Source organism: Ammospiza nelsoni, chromosome 1 (genome assembly GCF_027579445.1).
Source record: "Ammospiza nelsoni isolate bAmmNel1 chromosome 1, bAmmNel1.pri, whole genome shotgun sequence".
NCBI classification, from domain to species: domain Eukaryota; kingdom Metazoa; phylum Chordata; class Aves; order Passeriformes; family Passerellidae; genus Ammospiza; species Ammospiza nelsoni.
Genome location: NC_080633.1, coordinates 24,684,438 through 24,702,948, shown reverse-complemented (window position 1 = coordinate 24,702,948; position 18,511 = coordinate 24,684,438). Strand labels below are relative to the sequence as shown.

The 18,511-nt window shown below is 40.9% G+C and overlaps 1 protein-coding gene across 1 annotated transcript in view; it reads left to right on the top strand.

The window, feature by feature from the left end:
* The first annotated feature begins 977 nt into the window (after positions 1-977).
* The window catches only part of CALCR (calcitonin receptor), a 157,179-nt gene continuing 139,645 nt past the window's right edge, over positions 978-18,511 (top strand). The window contains exon 1 of the mRNA XM_059469578.1: positions 978-1,217. The gene's annotated coding sequence lies outside the window, so the exon portion shown is untranslated. The remainder of the gene's footprint in view (positions 1,218-18,511) is intronic.

Here is an 18,511-nt window from a genome sequence, read left to right as displayed (position 1 = left end):
CACTCGACGCTCTTCCGCGAGGTGCGGGGTGTTGGCTCGATTGCCCCTGGATGCTCGTGTAGCTGGGGTCTGCTTTTCTGAGGAGACCAGAGGTGCCCAGAGGTGCTTAGAAACAGGTCTTTCTCGGCCTCTTCTTAGAGTTAGTTACTTTAAAACGTTTACATGACTTCCGGAGCAGAAACGGCAATTTAGATGATTCTGCCGTCGGATGAATGCTGCGGCCACCTCTAGTTCATCCTCCCCAGCTTGGTGGACGGTAGGTAGATGGTTCATGCAAGCTGGAAGAGCATCAGAGACGGGGCAGACGGGAGGATGCGGGACAGCATCCCCGGGGCGGCCAGGGGTCCCAGCAACCCTCGATCCGCTGCGGGGGCAGCGCCCCGCCCGCCCAGGCGCCGGATCGCAGGGGTCCCACGCTCCACGCCCCACATTCCCACGCTTTCCTTCCCAAAAGATGCCCGCGATTGAAGCTCAACGCTGACTCGGATCCTCCAAGAGGAGGAGGAGGAGGCGAGGTCGCCGGCCGGGCCTCTGACATCTCAGGCTCCGAGCTCCGGCGGGGCGGCGCACCCTCGGTGCGGACAGAGCCCGGCAGACCGGGAGCTCCCTCCCCGCACAGAAGGGACCGGCGGTACCCAGAGCAGCCGGCCGGGCTGCCCCCCCGCCTCCCCCGCGGGACGAGGGGCACGGGGGACGCGTCCCTGCCCCCGGGCGGGCTCAGCGGGACCCCCCGTTCCTCAGGCGCTGTGTCGGGAGCGCCGCCCGGCCCCGCTCCCGCCGCCCCCGCAGCGCCGGCTCCGGCACGGCCGCCCCGCCGGCAGCGGCAGCACCGGGAGCCGCGGGAGGGAGGCGGGGGCGGGGGAGGCGCTGCCGCCGCCGCCGGGCGGGCTCCGGCCGCCCCGCACCGACGTCGGCGCGAAGCCCCGCCGCGCCCGGGGTGGAGCGGGGAGCGGGCGCGGCGCGGGAGGCAGGAGGCAGATGCTTCCCGAGGCGCAGCCCCGCCGGAGGGGCTCGACCCTGCCCAGTGCCTGTCCGCCCCCTCCGGGACGCGGGGACCCACCGGGCGGGCGTCGGAGAGCGGGCAGCGCCATGCGCCCCTCCGAGGAGTGAAGGGGCGGCCGGGCTGCTCCGGTGCGGGCGCGGAGCCGCCGCCGAGGTGGCCCGAGGTGACGGGAGGCCGGGAGAGGCGCCGCGCCAGCGTCCGTAGCGCTGCCACCGTAAGTCCCGGCAACTTCGCCGCCTGCCCTTCAGCACCCGGCGGCCCCGGGAGAGCGGCCCGGGGCAGGGGCGCGGGAGAGGCGCCGGCGTCCAGCGAACCCGCGGGCAGGCGGGCAGCGGGGGGAGCGCAGCCGCCGGCTGGCAGTGCACCCAAAGATAGAGGGGGAAGAGGGAGAGGGCTGTAGGAGCTCCGAGCCGCTGCCGAGGAGTGTGCGGTGCGCGCCGTGGGAAGGGGCGAGGGACGGGCTGGAGATCGGGGCGCAGCGCGGGGACGGGGCACGGCGGATCCCGGAGCTCCCGCTGCGGCTTCTGCCCTGGCGAGCAGGTCACTGCTGGTACCGTACCGGGTATAGAGCAGCCGCTCTCCATGCTGGGAGTACAGCGCGTTTAAATGACACCTGAGTCACTAGTTCGTGCTTCTCAGGCACGTCAGATATTATCTCCGTGTCATTTTTCATCAGCTGGACCGATATCTGTACTTACTTTGGCGTTTCACACCACAAATGTAATAAACAACGTTAGCTGGTTTCAGAATATTGCCATTGATGACGGTAGATTGATGTATGAGGCTATTTACTGAATGTGTCCAAGTACAATATAGTGCCTGCCAATTTTGTCTTTAAATTGCTATATTGATTTCATTCTTGTAGGTTTTTTTGACAAGGTTAATGTAGTTGACAATTTGCAAAGGAAAGAAAAACTTCTTTCCTGAAGGTTTATTTTAGTTACAGAATGGCAGTTGTAGCTGAAATGATGAATGAAAAAAATCATTCATAAAAAGAGTAAATAGAAAGATGTGTATCCTAAGACCTCTTGAAGTCAATATTGTCGATATCTAATGGATGTCTTCCTGCCAAGCTTTTACCTGCACTGGCAACCCTTGAACTTCTTAAGGGTAATACAGTTTGTGATATTCTTCTCAGGAAGAACTAAGCGCTTGAGAGTTAAATAGTCTGATTAGAGGGAGTTTAGGATGAATTAAGCAAGACATCACACTATAATGCTTTTTTATAGGCACTAAATGAAATTAAGGTCTTGCTTCTGGTCCTTTTCCCCTTCAGTGAGTGAAGGGTGATATTGTGGGGGGAACCCTTGTGTTTGGTCAGTGAAAGGGTCCCTGTGTTGCTCTAGGGCTGAGTGTATCAGGGCTGACCAGGATGACATTTCTTTGCTGCCAACAGCTCAAACTGCAGGTGGTGTTGAACTGAAGAGGAAATTTAATTCACATCTCAGAATCCTAGGCATAATTGTCAAGTAGGTAAATTAAATACAGGAGAGCTAATACTTCATTGTAATTCCTTCAGACGTATGATAACCTTTGCTGGTAGGCAACTTTTGCTAAGCTACCACTCTGATGCTTACTATAGTTGTCATATGCTAGCTGACATGAAGTAGTTCTGAATGAACTAAAATACTGTCTTTCTGTATCTACTGGCGTGTATTAGAGTATGCAAACTTCATAAATCTTGGGTAGATGTTGGTCCTGTTAAAATAAATGGCAAAATCCCAATTAACCCCTCCAAAGGGTGGGTTTCACCATAGGTCTTCATTATCATTTATAGTGAGTGCCAGCCAAATTTACTTAGAAATTCAAGTCGCAATGTTTAAATCTGGCTGGTGATGGCACTTCAAACAACTCTACATTGTACTGCTTTAGAATCATGCAGAAGAGCCACACAGGTGTTAACAGTTGTTTCAAAAAGCTATATAAAAGAAACTGTATTGTGCTTTCAATAGGAGTAGGCAGTTCAGATTTGTCTTACACTCCAGTTTTCATTAGACTCAATGACTTTTTCATAAAAAAAGTTGGATTACAGTTTTCATGTGCACCTTATTTTAACCAAGGTATTCAAGCAACACAGGGGGGACTATTTTCTGATGATTTTGTTTGTGGCAAAGATGTTTAGAAGTAAACTGCTAAATATTCGAACTACTATAAAAATGTCAGCAAGCAACTGAGCCACATTACTGTTTAGTACTCTGCAGTTCATAAGCTTTGTTGAGAGATGAACTGGAGCATCTTTTCTAAAAATCTTAATGTAATAGTAATGAATAATATGTTTACAAGGATTAGCTTCATAAACTGACAGAATATAGTTTAGCAAACTTTTTCTTTGCATGTCTACAGCTGAGTGATTTGGAAAAGCATCTGAAAAAGTTGACAATTTCCATTAATGATTAAAACAATGTTCTACAGAGGGTTTGATTTTTTTTTTTTTAATTCTAGCTCTCTTCTGGATTGAGATAAAATGAGATAATGTGTAAAACCCAGCCAATTAATTTTAAGTCTGTATCTGTAGACCTATATGAAGCTACATGCAAGACTTGTTACATAATAATAGTGGTGTGACCAACACAGCTGTCAGTAATTCCTACTAGTTTTGTATAAGTGAAAATGGAGGAAGAGAGAGCATGTAATGATTCAAAGTTCCTGAAAAATCATTAGATAGGAAAAAAGACTTTTCTACGCTTTTTTTTTTTTTCCCCAATGCATGCAAATAGAACTTTTGGGAAAATAAGCAACTAAATAATTGAGCTATAGTTGACTGAAAGTTATGCTAGCAAATACAATGACATTCAATTTTGAAAGTGATAGTTGGTTCATGTATTAGTAAGTTGGTAAACTTGGTTTTGTTTTATTTCTGGTAATAAATGTTTGGTTCCTAACTGTTTTCATTTGTCAGTATTGAAACTCATATTAATGTGGGCACAGATCTTACCTGGGCCTTTCAGGAGCAATCCTGTTACGTGGTGAGCACTTCCAACCACTGTTTATGTGGCATCCAGTCAGCTCCCTAACTGCACACACAGAGTTAAATTCACTCTCTTGAAAAATTTGCAGTGTAAATAGTCAAGAGGGTCTAAGACATCTTGCCAAAGGCCAGATGATGATCTGGGTCTGAAACATGAATGCTCTGTACGTAGCAAAAGGAGATTGTGCACCTTTTAAGAAGATTAAATGTTAACTGATTCTTTGATAAAGGTGCCCAGAAATGAATGACCAACACCTTAAGGCTGTATGTTATTTCCCACTGATCTTATTTTCTTCAGTATTAATCTCTATATTTAGTAACATTGGCCTTCAATAGAACAGCATATAATTACATATTGTTTTATATTGGTTTTTGTTCTTATACCCACTTTCCATTTGACATTGCTTTTAGCCACTTCAATGGAGTGAATTTTGAAGTAGTTTAAATGAAGAGACACACTGAATTGCTCGCATGAAGAACTACCTAATATAAGATAACAATAGCAGAGGGACTTGTCCATGTCTCAGTTAAGAATGAGCTCTGCTAACAATGTTGGGCTTCACCTGGAAGTTACAACTGGAAAATCCAAGTTTCCTGCTAAGTGTAGTTACAGCCATTTCAGACGGACACCTTTTTAATCAAGGCGGTATCCACAGATACTGCAGGAATCTTTCTTCAGGGCATCTTCTGAAGCCAAGGATGTGGTATTGTCTTGCCAGAGAGCCTGTGAGCTGTTCATTTGGCACCATGATTTTGAGGTGGCTCTCAGTTAAGGAGTATGGGAAGGACCTGGGGATGGTAGTTGCCCTCTGGCAGTGAGCTCCTTTTGACTCTTTGTGCTGCTTTGTATTGATGTATGCAAAGTTTTACCACTTAACCAAGGAAGTACAAGAAATTTAGGTGCTCAGCCATAAGAAGAAAGTGTAGCTGCTGGTCATAGTTGATAGGGGATAACACTGGGAGCAAGAGTTCATATCAAGCACATCAGAGGTATGCTGCAGTATGTTTTTCCATGGTTCCCAAAGTGCCTTTGGAATTAGGATCATGTGGGAGACAGGAGAACTGGAACCAGTTTTAGCAATTTACATGCTGAAGTGTAGTCCTGAAAGGTGGCTTTCTACAAGGATCAGATTAACCTGTGTACCAGAGACTGAGGAAACCTGTGAGGAGGAAGACTCCAGGGTCCAGGGGATGGACAGATGGCGCAGTACTCATTTTCTTGCCTGTCTATATTGTACACAAAACCAACTGAAACATGAAGTCCATGTAAGTGCAGCTTATCTACTGCACCTCAACATGATGGCCATACTCCTTTTCCCAAAGTTATCATGTGGGGTTCAGGAAAGGTGACATGGTGTGGCACCTGGACCCTGGCTTTTTTATTATTTATAATATAGAAGACCTGACACTGATTTGACAGAATGACTGTTCTCACCACTCTCTTAAGAGTGTTTTTGGAAATAGGCATCCATTTCAGTTTAATATGTTGCATTTCAATGTTGCAGTTTCATGTGACATTGTTTAGCAAATAATTTCTTGTTTGGTCATATCCAGCAGTGTATATAAGAACCAAATAATTTTGCCTGTGGTTTTTGATGAATAACATTAACTATTACCAAGAGCTAGATGAATAATACATTCTATAAATTTGAATAAATAAGCAGTATTTTTTAATCTATGGTTTCGCTGCATTTTATTAAAAATAGCTCTAATGTTATGTTCTTTCAAGGAGCATTAAGATATGATGTAAACATGTTGGGGGCTTTGACATGTTTATTTTGTGATGTCCTCTATACCTTGGGATAAAGAAGGAGTTGTAAAATTGTTATTATTCAAAAGGAGGTGTTTGAAATGCCTTTCTCTTCCTGGGTGGTCTACAAAGTGCTTAACTGCCCCTTAGCAATTATAAAAAATATTTTTATTCTGGTTATTTCTTCTAGAAATTGAGCATCTTCAGGCAATGCCAAATGAGTTTACAGACATATTTGGAGGTTGTTTGAGTCAAGATGAATTGTGCCACGTCTTCAGAGTTGTCTTCTCAGAGTTAAGCTGACAATTAAAAATACCTCTTTTTATATACTACATGCCTCTGATAACACAGTATTGCCATTACAAATATGTCAAAGCTTCATGATTAAGACTGTGCTGAGATATAGTTGTAAAAGAAAAGCTAACTAAACTTCTATTTTACCTTTTATTAGTGACTGGAATGAGATTCCACATTTGGCAGTGTCCTTTCAAAGGTCAACTACATTTTCTGCTTGTGGTTTTTTAATAATGAAATATTTACTTGTTTTTCAGTTTTCACATAACAAAAACTGCTGTAATTCATGGCCCTGTTTAGAGCTTGATGGAAGACAGATAAAGGTAACCACAGACTGAATAAATTCATAGAGTGAATTAGCCACTTCTGTTTCTCTCAGGCAGCACTGAGGCATTAACTAACATCAGAAAGCTCAAGTGACTGTAGCATCTAAGCTATGATGTATGCAGATGGATGACTCTTTTTTTAGTCTTGATTTCCCTCCAGCTGATATCAGCAATGAGTGTTAACTGCTTAGAAAAACCACAGGTAGCTCTTTAGTTGTATTTTATTTGTATCTTGATGTTCCCTACAAGTTTTGTGTGCCAGAGCAGTTATCTGTAGCAAATCTAGCTATCATGATTTAAGTGAATCATAGAACACCAGGTTGGAGAGAAGCTCAGTATGAGCTGGCCATGTGCTGGTGCAGCCCACAAAGTCAGACATGTCCTGGGCTGCACAAAAAGCAGAGTTAGGTCACAGGAGGTGAACCTCCCACTCTGCTCTGCCCTTGTGAGACTCCACCTGCAGGGCTGCATCCAGCTCTGGGATCACCAACATAAGAAGGATATGAACCTCTTGGAGCAGCTCTGGAGGAGGAATGTGAAGTTGATCAGAGGGCTGGAACAGCTCTGCTGTGAGGACAGACTGACAATTGGGGCTGTTCTGTCTGGAGAAGAGAAAGCTCCAGGGAGACCTTATAGCAGCCCTCCAGTACTTACAATGGGTTGACAAGAGGGCTGGAGAGTGATATTCTACAAGGGCATGCAGGACACAGGGGAATGGCTTTAAACTGGAAGAGGGCAGATTTAGATTGTATCACAGGAAAAAACTTTAGATAAGAGTGGTGAGACACTACTCTTGCCCAGAGAAGTTGCGGATGCTGCATACTTGGAAGTGTTCAAGGCCAAGCTGGATGTGGCTTGTGATCTGTGAAGAAGCAACATGAGTCCTCAAAATGATTTTTCTGTTTAAATTTACCCCCACTACGGTTCAGTGTCAAACTGGTGATGTTTTACTCTTCTTTCAGTACAAAATCTCTTTATGTCTCACTTTTGCACAAGTTATGTTCTTTTGAGCAGACCTATCACCACGTGACTTTTTTCCAACTTTATTTGATATATGTCTCTGTTCACATAACCTTAGTGACCTGTAGCCTTAGTCTGTAGCTTGTGTTCTGTAGTCTCAGTTACCTGTACTCTGCAGGTTCTTCATCACTAGTCCCCTCTCTTGCTTTTCACTTCCTTTTTATTGTTGAAACATGATGGTGTAATTTGCCATATGCCAGCTAAAAAGCGGATGCCAAGCATCTCTTAATGGATAACTGTGATTCCTCATGGAAGAAGTATGAATGCTGTCCCACAAAGTTACAGCTCTTTTTGGGGTACGGGCTAGTGCCATCCATTGTAGTAAAATGAACACAGAAGATATTAGATGACCTTTACATTGCCATGTATATACTATATACTCATATTAACTGTACTAGCTCACTAAACAGGGTGAGCATTTTATACTCTTAAATATGCTGTGTGCAATCTCATCCAGCCTTAAGTATTGAAGGACAGGAGAGAGAGGATGCTCACAATTCCATTACTTGGACTGTTTAGAGAAACTTTCTAAAGTATTTTGGATTTGGTAAAAAAAGGTGTCTATGACTGATGAATGTCCTCATGTGGCTAGAAGTTGGATCCTTCTGGATAAGAACTCCTTTTATTCTCACCAGCCAATCCAGCTCTTGGATCTTCATTTTCTTCACTTTCTTTTGTGTTCAAAACAATACAGAAAGGGAAGGTAGGTTTACTGCTGTTATCCTCAGTCATGCTGTTGCTGCAGAGGGAGAAACACTGGATTGAAGAATATGGGATGTAGAAATAGCATCAAATAACACAAAATGTAAAGAGTGAAACGTTTTGAAAGAAAGGGAAATCTCAGAAGAAAGAGGTATTTTGAGTGCTATAGGCACCTAAGCATTTAGTGGTAGAGATGAACTGGGAAGTTATGCTACAAAATGCCTGATTAACTAATAGATAGCAGTGTCTTCCATTAACTTATATTGTAGCAGGGGAAATTCCATTTACATTTCAAAGGGCAGTTGAGTCAAACTAGCTTAGAGACTCTCTGGTAAATCTTTGGCTTTGCTTCAGGTTGTTTAAGAACATTGCGAAACTGAAAGAGTGAGCCATAGACAGCTGATCACAGGCCCCTTACTGTGCAGAGTTGTAGTGCTTGGAATTTAGCAAGTCCTCTAAGCTCTGGTCCTGATTAAAACTCGGTGATAGGGAACAAATGGTGTGAGTGGAGATTTCCTTAAATGTTCTCGAGGCCCTCTCCACAACTACGGACTGCTGAAGGGTCTGACTCTTTTAAGCCTTTCAGCTATTTTGTGTTAGAATACAATGTTTTCTTCTGTATTCAAATGTTGCCAAGTACGTTTTGGGTTGAAGCAGGATCATGTAATAAATAATAATCATTGTTACCATATGTTCTCACAGATAAAGCAGATCCAGTATATTCTTGTCAGATGTTTTTTCTTGCATTTTTTGGTTTTATTGTCTCAGGGTATTTGATAGTGTGTACTTCCTAAAGACTGGAGTAATTTCAGCACTGAAAAGAAAACAAGCATGTGTGGATTTATGTGTTTAAATGCCTGCTGACTTTATTGGCAATCAGACCTGAAATGTTTTGGAAGAAAAGTGTTTATCCCTTGAAATGCCTGATGTGATCAGAGGTCATCACTGGAGAAATCAGTAGGTAGCCACCAATAAATTTATCACTTCTTTTTCATCTGCTGTTCAGATGTACATGCAGAATAATAAGCCAAGCCCACTCCAGCACTTTGTCATTGTTGTAGCTGTTTGAGTTGTCTGCACAGTGACAGAAATTACACAAATCTTTGCATTTAAACTAGCAGCCCCCCCCCCTCTTTAATAAGTGGAAAAGAAGTGGGGCTTAAATGGCCTATAGTGCATGAGAAATGAGTGTGACTGAGCCAGAAGGAGGTATGTATGCACTGTGTGCAGAAAGGGTCCTGAGGAACCTCAAATATTAACTGAAAGAATCTCCATCTCCTTGCAAAATATTGGGACACTTTGTTGCCTTGATGCTTTATTAGCATCAAAGCCTATAATTTATCTACTTATTTACATAACTTGCAACACATGGTCAGTATATTACTTGCTGTAATGTGAATCATCAAATGCTCCAGACATATCACATACCACATCAAAGAACATGTTTGATGGGAGGTTTCTTGTAGTGATGAATTGTATTTTTTTTCAACTGATATGTAATTCCACATGGAGAAATCACACAGGTTTAATATTAGAAGAAATTTAGTTATGCCAATTACTTCAGTGTAGAATTTAAGAAATTTCAGAACTAATTTTACTGTTGAAAACATTCTTTTTTTTCAGAAGTGAAAACTAAACATATGAATTAATTACAGGATTTTAAAAATAAAATCTTGGGTTTACTATCATTATAAAATACTTTGCAAGTGAACAAAATTTCAGTTATGTATAAAAATTTTTATATTAAAATACTCTTTTAATTTTTTAAATATCACTGTAATATGATAAGTGTCTTGAACTCTACAGCAGACATGGTTTGAATGGATAAGGGTGCAATAGACTGGAGGAGATATTGGGAGAGAAAACAACCTTATTCACAGTGTATACTTATTATTTAAAAAAAAAAATCTAGCTTCAGTTTGTTGGATTTATTTGGAAAGTTTTAGCCAGATAATTTTCACGATCTCTGAAGATCTCCTCTGGTGCATGATATGTTCCTTTGCTTACATTCACAAGTTCTGGTCGCCCTTTTTGCCTGAGAAGTTCTTGTGCTACCATGCACTGGAAAATGGACTTGGCAGTAGATGGCTTCTGAGTCAAGACTGAACCTTCCACATTTGTGTAAGAACACACCCACACATGTTCAGCCCAGATCTTCTAGAGCTTCCCTCTGCAGGCACAGTTTTGAGGTAGTATAAGCCAGTTTGTGCTGCCCCAGAGAGAGCTGAGAGAACACGCCTAAAGTACAAAAACAAAAAAAAAAAGCAGGAAGAGGTATAAACAGCATGGAAAATGGAAATGGTTTCACACGTGGGAGAAGGATACCAGAATTAAGAGTTAGTACTGAGGACCAGTAGAGTGTGGAGTTTGGGGCAGGAGTCATTTGAGAAGGACAAGCTTGTACAACACCTTAGATGCTGAGGAATAAACTGACATTTCCAGAAACAGGCATTTAGAGACTAGTTGGGAATAGGAACTTACAGGACATCAGAACATTAGGAGGAAGATGCATTGGAAGAGACAGAATTACCTCCCCCCTTCCCCACTAAATATATTGGAGTCATGAATCTGGGAAAAGGAGTGTTAAGAAGGGGAGAAAGTGAATGCCTGGGAAAGAAATTGAAACTGCAGTGGCAGAAACCTTGGAAGGAACTAGGTCTGACTAGGAATTGTAAATGGTACTGAAAGAATGGAGAGTGGAAAGAGGTGAGAAGAAACAGCTAGTGTCTGTGAGGAGACATGAGTACAACAGAAAAAAGTTCATGATGGAGAAGCTCAGAGTAGAAAGAGGCACCATCCTTGATAATGCACCAGTGACAGACGACCTGCAAGAGCCTCACCCATATTCTGCTGTCAGCAGAACATCTGTGAAGAATTTTGGTGAAGAACTTCTGCAGCAGAGTTTAAAGGCTCTAGTCTCTCACAGGAGCCATTTTCACCATATGTAGTTAAAACACTGGTGTAATGGGTTTATTGTGTCAGGCTTCAGTGGGTATGGTACAGAAGCTGTCTGGGAAGACAATTAATTTTAGCAACTCTTCTAGTTCAGCACATTGAGTGTGTGAGCAGGACTTGCGGACTGTAAACTATGTACCGGTCTTTATGATAGTAATTTAAACCAAGCTGACAGACAGAAACTGGAGAAAATTTTATGTTACTCACACAGAAAAAGGCTAGAAGTGTAGACCTTTTGGAAGAAGAAAGCTTCATTTAATGCACAGGTTTGGTTGATGGAATCTTATTTTTTGCTGGACTTCAGGCAAAGAACGGGGAAGATCCTGCTTCTCATATGATTTTGTAGAGAGAAATGAGAAGATTTGTAGACATCTATAAGGCAAAAAAAAATTGAAGCTGACAGAGGAAATGTGGATAGACAGTTGTAGCAATTTGAAGTGTATGGTTTCAGAGAGAGAAATTCTCTATTGAGTAAAGAAATCTTAGGAAAGCTGAAGACCTACTGAGTCCTTTGGTGTGAATGAATCGAACAGCTGAAACTGATTAAAAATAGACTCTTTGTGCTGAGGGGAGATAAAAATGAAATAAAAGTATGAATTTTAGTGGAGGAGACTTGAACATCCTAGAATACCACTAAAATAGCTAGAAAATAAAAGATACAGATGAGGGGGCATTTGGTGATGACATGTAGATGATAAAATGTGGGTCAGCTGTCATTTGTGTGCACAGTCCCACAGAGAAGCACCAACCAAAGTTCAATTAGAAACATGGTCCAGAGCCACAAACCCAGCAAGATGCCAGTGAGCATGGGAGTATCATAAAATGAAAAATGAAAAGCAGGTGTTTAAGAATATGTATGCTAAATACTACAAAGCAAACCGAGGAGATCAAAGGTGAAAAGTGTGCAGCTGAAGAATGTTGCTGGGGAAAGCAGCCAGGAGAAATGTTGATGATAAAAAAAGGAAATTTATAGTGGTGAGATATACATATTTTCAAATACATTTAGAAAAAGTAGCCATAAAAATGAGCATCAATACTGGGGACAAGTTTTGGGAGTAACTTTAGGAAAAATTGAATCTGTGGCATACAGCACAGCTAGTAATATAAAAAAACATTTATCCTATGCAGATAAAAGTCCAAAGATACAAGTAAACATCCAGATATCTCTATAATAGACACCCCTGCAGAAATAATTTTGTATTGAAAGGTTAGCTATGCATTTAATTTGATAAATACATTACAAGCAGTAAAATCTGGAAAAGAATATTTGGCCTGGCAGGCCTGTGTAATGGTTTATGAGTGTGTTTGAAAACAGAGGACGTCAACTGCTTGCTGCAGAATCTACCTAGAAGGCAGTTCTAGAAGTACACTGCTCTGTGATAGCTATTTCCACTGTGAGCCCCTTGGCAATAAAAATGTTAATTAGAAAAGTGAAGAAGCCATGGGAAAGGATGCACTTGATGATGGCAGTAGAGAAGAAAAATGATAGGGTATTCCGCATATGCATAGATATTAAAGATCTTTAAGGCAATGAATCAAGAACAAATCAACTCAACAACAATCATGCAATCATGCAGGAACAAAACAACCCACTCATGCTAAATGTCATCACTTTCAGGCCCTCTATAACAACCAAATTCATTATGTTAGATGCACAGTTTGATACTGGAAAGTCTGATAGGACAAGGAGAGCAGCTAATTAGTGCTTTCTGACACTTCATCCAGAAGGCAGTGTTTCAGAAAATCTGCTGGTAAATTGTTTGCACATGATATATTGAAGAAGAAAGGTCTTGGAATAGCAGAATGTCTCACACTCTTACCAGAGTGAACGCCACTAAAATCTCATAGTGTTAATCACATGATACTGGGGACATTTAGAAATCACAGTCAGATCCAAATCATTAGCAAGCAGATGAGTGGTAACAGTAGAGAGTGCTCTACTGGAATGGATTGTCCAGGGAAGCTGCGGAATTCCCCTCCTTGTGGAGGTTCAAACTAGCCTGGATATGACTCTGAATAAGCAGATTAAGCTTTGAAGTTAGCCCTGCTTTGAGCAGGGGGCTTAGATTATCTCCAGAGGTCCTTTACAGCCAATTTTATTCTATGACTCAGGGAATTACTGTGGTCTGGAAAGGAGGCATCCAGGCATCTCCAAAAATGGGAAAAAGGAAAAGAGCTGAAAGCACTGATCTCTCCAAAGGAAATTAAACTCAGAGTAGGGTAAGCAACTCACCTGCTAAATAGCAGAAATTATGTCATCTCTGTAAGAACTTGAAGGAGGAACAGGTTTTTATGTGCAATTAAAAAATGGACTAGGAAATTTAGAAAATAGACACAGTTTACCTTGAAATAAAAGGCAACATTCCATGGGAAAATACCTCTACAGGATGTGCTGTCTGAGCTGTGGACCTTGCAATAGTCATGTACATTTATGCAGCATTACAAAAACCCAATTCACTGTCAGCTATCTTTTAAACGCTTTTCCTTCCATGTATTAGATATTGCTCCCTCATCCTCTATGTGTATGATATGCTGAGCTACTGAAAGCAGGTGGTAAGTTTAAGAGGTCTTTGATTAAGGAAAAAAATGCCAACTCATCAATGCAACATTATGTCATAGTAATGTTATCTCTCACCAAACAGCAGTAGTTTGGACATTAATTATTTGTCAGTGAAGCATTTATACTGCAGAAATGAGCACCAAGGAAAAAGCATTGAAGACAAATTCATAAATCTGTTTACCATGAAAGGTTTTATGTATGTACAATAAATGAGATCCACTGATTACCAGTGATAAAGTATTGAATCACTTTTCTGTAAGTGGGCACTGTTCATCCTTAAGAACCCAGGGAAAAAAGGATTCCAAGAGCAAAAGAAGAGTGAGAACCAGCATTTAAAACTGTAGTAACTATTACCCAAAAAATCTGAATAAGGGTTATGCAAGTAGTTTCTAACTTTGGAGTTACCTTTATAATCTGGAGAAGCTTTAATTATGACTTTATTACATGAATTTGGAGACTTAAAAAAAAACCCAGAAAGCTAAATAGAATACTCTTGAGAGCTAATGTTAAAGTGATCTTAATGCTGCTGAATAAGGCCCATCAATTTTCAATAAGGTGGAGTCTGACAGCAAGTCTGTTAGTGTTCAGGTTTAATGCTAGTGCATGAAGAACTTGCATTTTCTCTGTGGGTCATTACCATTAGCCTGACAAAAGAAGTACATCTCTGTTCTTCATACTTTGATTCCTTTTAAGGTATTTTTTTAAAAGCAGATTGCACACACTGCCAGAGAAATGAACGGGTGCTAGGGCATGAGGCAGCTCCCACAGCTGAAAGAACTGCCATCCTGTCAGAGACTGAAATGTGTCTGGGGCAGGTTTTTCTGTGACAGGACTAACACAAGATGTGATCTGTTATTCAAAGCAGTTAAGATAGGGGAGCCTGTAAAGTATCTTAAGATACTTTTTTACTTTTAAGACAACTCTGGAATTTTTATAGGCTTTCATACCTGTGTCAATGTCTGTTTATAAAGAGAGGAATATCATACTGGTGAAATCATTCTTGGAACACTGACTTCCTCAAAAATTGCTGAATCCCAAAGCAATAGGATTATGTATGAAGAACTCGCAGTTAAAGGTAAAGAAAGAGAGAGAGACTTTTGGAGATGCCCTCAGATAGCCACACATCTACTTGAGAGAGATATCTAGTCATAAACTGCCTTTCCTCTTTCTCAATTTTGCTTAGTTTCTACATTATTATTCCTGAGCAGTTTTCTCCTTCTTAATTGTCTTTGATATTTCAGGATAATCCTTGGGTATGGAAAAAGTATGAGGGTGGAAAATTTGAGAAGTTATATGTGGTGTTCTTAAAAATCAGTAATTTAGATTTTTTTTCTTATAATTTTATTAAAGCAGCATTTAACAAACTATTTTCCATAGCATCCTCATCTTAAGTGAAATTTTAGGGCAAAAAGAGCAAGTAAGAAGCACTGCCAAACAGGACAAACAAAGAACTTCTTGAGTATACAGGCTAACTTGTGTGATGTGGCTTTTTCCAAGAGGTGAAAAAGGGAAATCTATCTACATTGTTTATTTAGGTAGAACTAGGGGTTTCTGTAACCAGGAAATACAATTTTGAAGTATGCTCTATAAGCTGTGCTATGACAAAGGAATGAAATATCAAAAAATCATAGAGCTCCCCAGGAGTGTGAGGTTAGAACACGGTAAGTAGGCACATCCTGGTTTGGGTGAGAAGAAGGAACTGTGTGTTGGTGGATAAAAGCACATCTTTACTGTTCCCACATCAGTTACTGCACCAAATGCTTCTTCCAATTACAAAAAGAAGGAGGCTCTTAGAAGACATATTGATGCTTCTTTTAAAACTAAGTAAACCAACTCTGTGACCCCTTGTATTTCACACTTGTTATATCAAAGCCTTAATTCTTCCTTGAAAAGAGTTTGTTCATATCAAATCCTCTTTGTACTGCCAGTGTAGCAAACAGTGAAAATAGTGAAAATGAGAATAGGATCTAACACAAAGACTTAAAATCTATTTAAATAATTAATATTTATGTGCATTAATCTGTTAGTGGAGGGGACCCTGGAGAAGGTAGGTATATGTGTAATCCATGTTTGTTTCAAAGTCTTTTAACTCTGCTATAATAGAATAAATTGATCTGAGTGATGAATGAGAATGTGTCCCTCTGTTTTTTTAGTATTTTTTTTATCCCCATATCTTTAACAAGATATGGGGAACATCAACACACTTTTCTGAAGGTTTATGTTTAATAATGGAGACTATAAACTCATTCAAATTCTGAGGATCTTTCTGGTATCTTGCACTCCACAATTGGAAGGGATGTAAGACATAAGTATACTTGGAAGTTTCCTACTAGAAAACAATATTTTAAATAACAAGGAAACCCAATAGTTGAGGCAGAATGTAGTGGCTGAACAATTAAATAACAGGGCTGAAATAATCCCCCAAACCCAGGGAATAAAAATTCAAAGCTGAAACTTTTCTTATTTAACTTTTCTTTTTGACCACACCTAAAGCAGAGCCTAAAGCAAAGCCTGATTTTCCCCTAAAACATCCTATTAATTCTACCATATTTGATTGTGTGCAGCTCTGCATGTGTGTGCATATATTGCATTTTTTAATTGTTTAATTATTCCATTTTCAATGAAAGCCTGGACAGTACCTCTTAGCCTAATGGAGGAGAATAGAAAGAATGGTAAGAAAGAAATATTTTAAGATGCAGCCTTCTCATCAGGAATAGAAGCACCAGGGGGAAACAGTTAATAGGAAAATAAAAGAATAAATACTCATGAAATATGGCTACTGCTGCTGCTCCTACTGAAAGAGAAAAAAAAGAAACCCCAAGCTTAAGAAGCACGGAGAGGTTTTAATTTTCAATTTTCTTAGTTCAGTTTTAGGGAGCTACCCTAAAAAGCAGTCTTTTTCAGTTTTGTCAGGTCTACTTCATTTACCTCTCCAATCACTTGCTGGAGGTTGATGAGGTGCCCGGTAGGTGGCATCCTTTTAACACAGTGCTGGCATCAGTTGGTGTGGGTTGAGGTTGTTTGGGGGTTTTTTTAGTTAAATGCATTTTTTTCTGCAGAATTTGAATGGATTATGACAGAATTGGCACATGCAGAAGTTATGTTGTTGTGAGGACCTTTATTCAAGGCTCTAAAATTTGGCATTTCCAAGCTTAAAAAAAAATCTCTATTTAGAAATCTAAAAGGAAAGAAGGAGAGGGAGAAAGTGCTTTCCCTCATTGGTTCAGAGCAAGTTTCTGAGGGAGTTTACAATGAGCTACATGTTCACAGCACTTACTGAAATCACTCTGTGTTTTCTGACTTGAGGGCTCTAGTTTAAATGAAAGACTTTTTTCCAGAACCTGGTGATTAGGATATCATATTTACATTTGAGCAATTGATGCCTGAAATTGTGACATCTTATCATCTGCATTTAATTTATCTCTATTACATTTTGCTCGGTTTTGAGATGTATTCTTTTTTTTCTTCCTAAGAAACAATGCTCATGATAGCTGGGGAAGTCTGTGTGGTCACAAACCCCTCAGTGTTTGCACACAGTTCCACATGAGAATGATGTTATCAGGGGTGGTTTGAACAAACACATGCTCTGGGCTGTTAGTGTTTGGCACAGGGCACCAGTGTCAGGTGCCAGCTATCCATTCAGTTAAAGCAGTGCCCCCTCTGAAAGCACACAGAGAATTCACGGGCTGATTGCAGGTGGAAAAAAAAAATCTCCTTAACCTGTTCAGAAACATGTAGTGGATCAGGATGTTGAGTAGCCAGGGATATCTGGGGATGTCTTGAGAAAGTGTTTGCAAAGACACTGTTCTTCAACTTGAGCTTCACCTCCTGGTCTGCTTGAAGGTTCACCTTGCTTGGAGGAGAGAAGCAGCAGAAGTTCATTGTGGCTGGAAAGAAGACCAACAAAAATGGTCTCAGACACTGTCTAGTAATACAGGATCTGAAATAAATACACTTGGTAGCTGAACAAGTCTCATCAGTTCCAAAGCCGTCTTTGCACAGAATAGGATTGACAGATCTGTATCAAATTGAACATTGAGGGGGGTTTTAAACACTTTCCTGCAATTTACTACTCTGATGTTTGTGGATTGACATGGGGATAAAGATGCCATAGTGTTCTCTGCCAATCTAAACTGGTCCAGTTGTATCTACAAGTCCTGGTACTGTAATAAATCAATTATATTGTCAATTTGCATCAGATTGAGAGGTCACTGAGAAGTGAAGTTTAAAAATAGCAAGTTTAAGGTATACTGGCCTATTGCATTTCTTCTGCTATTTGTTCTGAATATATATAATCCAAAATTGTGTTGAAGATACAATTTTAAGGGGAATACAGATGTTTTTATATTCCCTATACATGTGCCCTCAGTGTTGTGCTCTCCACGTACACACCAATCAAAGAGTCCACCTCTATAACTTCTTCCATCCCTGACTACTTTGCCTGGGACAATCTATCCCAGGGAAAACTCCCAAAAAGACAAAAGTAAAAAAAGGATGTGGATTATTGCTGGTAAATATATAAATAGAAACAATATTTCCAGAGCTAGAAAATTCCACTTAAAATAAAAGTATGGGAAAACTTTCTAGTGCAATTGTCAAAAAATAGTACCACATTAAGTGAATATGTCTGAGGACTACAAGGGTAATTTTCTAACCAAATGTGAAGTGCAAAGTCAGATTCCCAAGTCTACAGACAGACCATCTCTGTTTATCTGCTGCCAACCATAACTTTCCCAGGTTGTACCAGGCTGAAATTCATAGGATAGGATCATACCCTCCCTTCAGAGCATGAGTGGCAGTGTATGAATCAAGCCAATTTATAAATCTGCTGCTGCTGTCTGGGAAAAGCTCAGAGGAGCTGAATTAGTAGCATCAGGGGAAGGACCCCAGTAAGTAATGTTTCAGGCCCAGATGGACTGATAGTCTTCTGAAA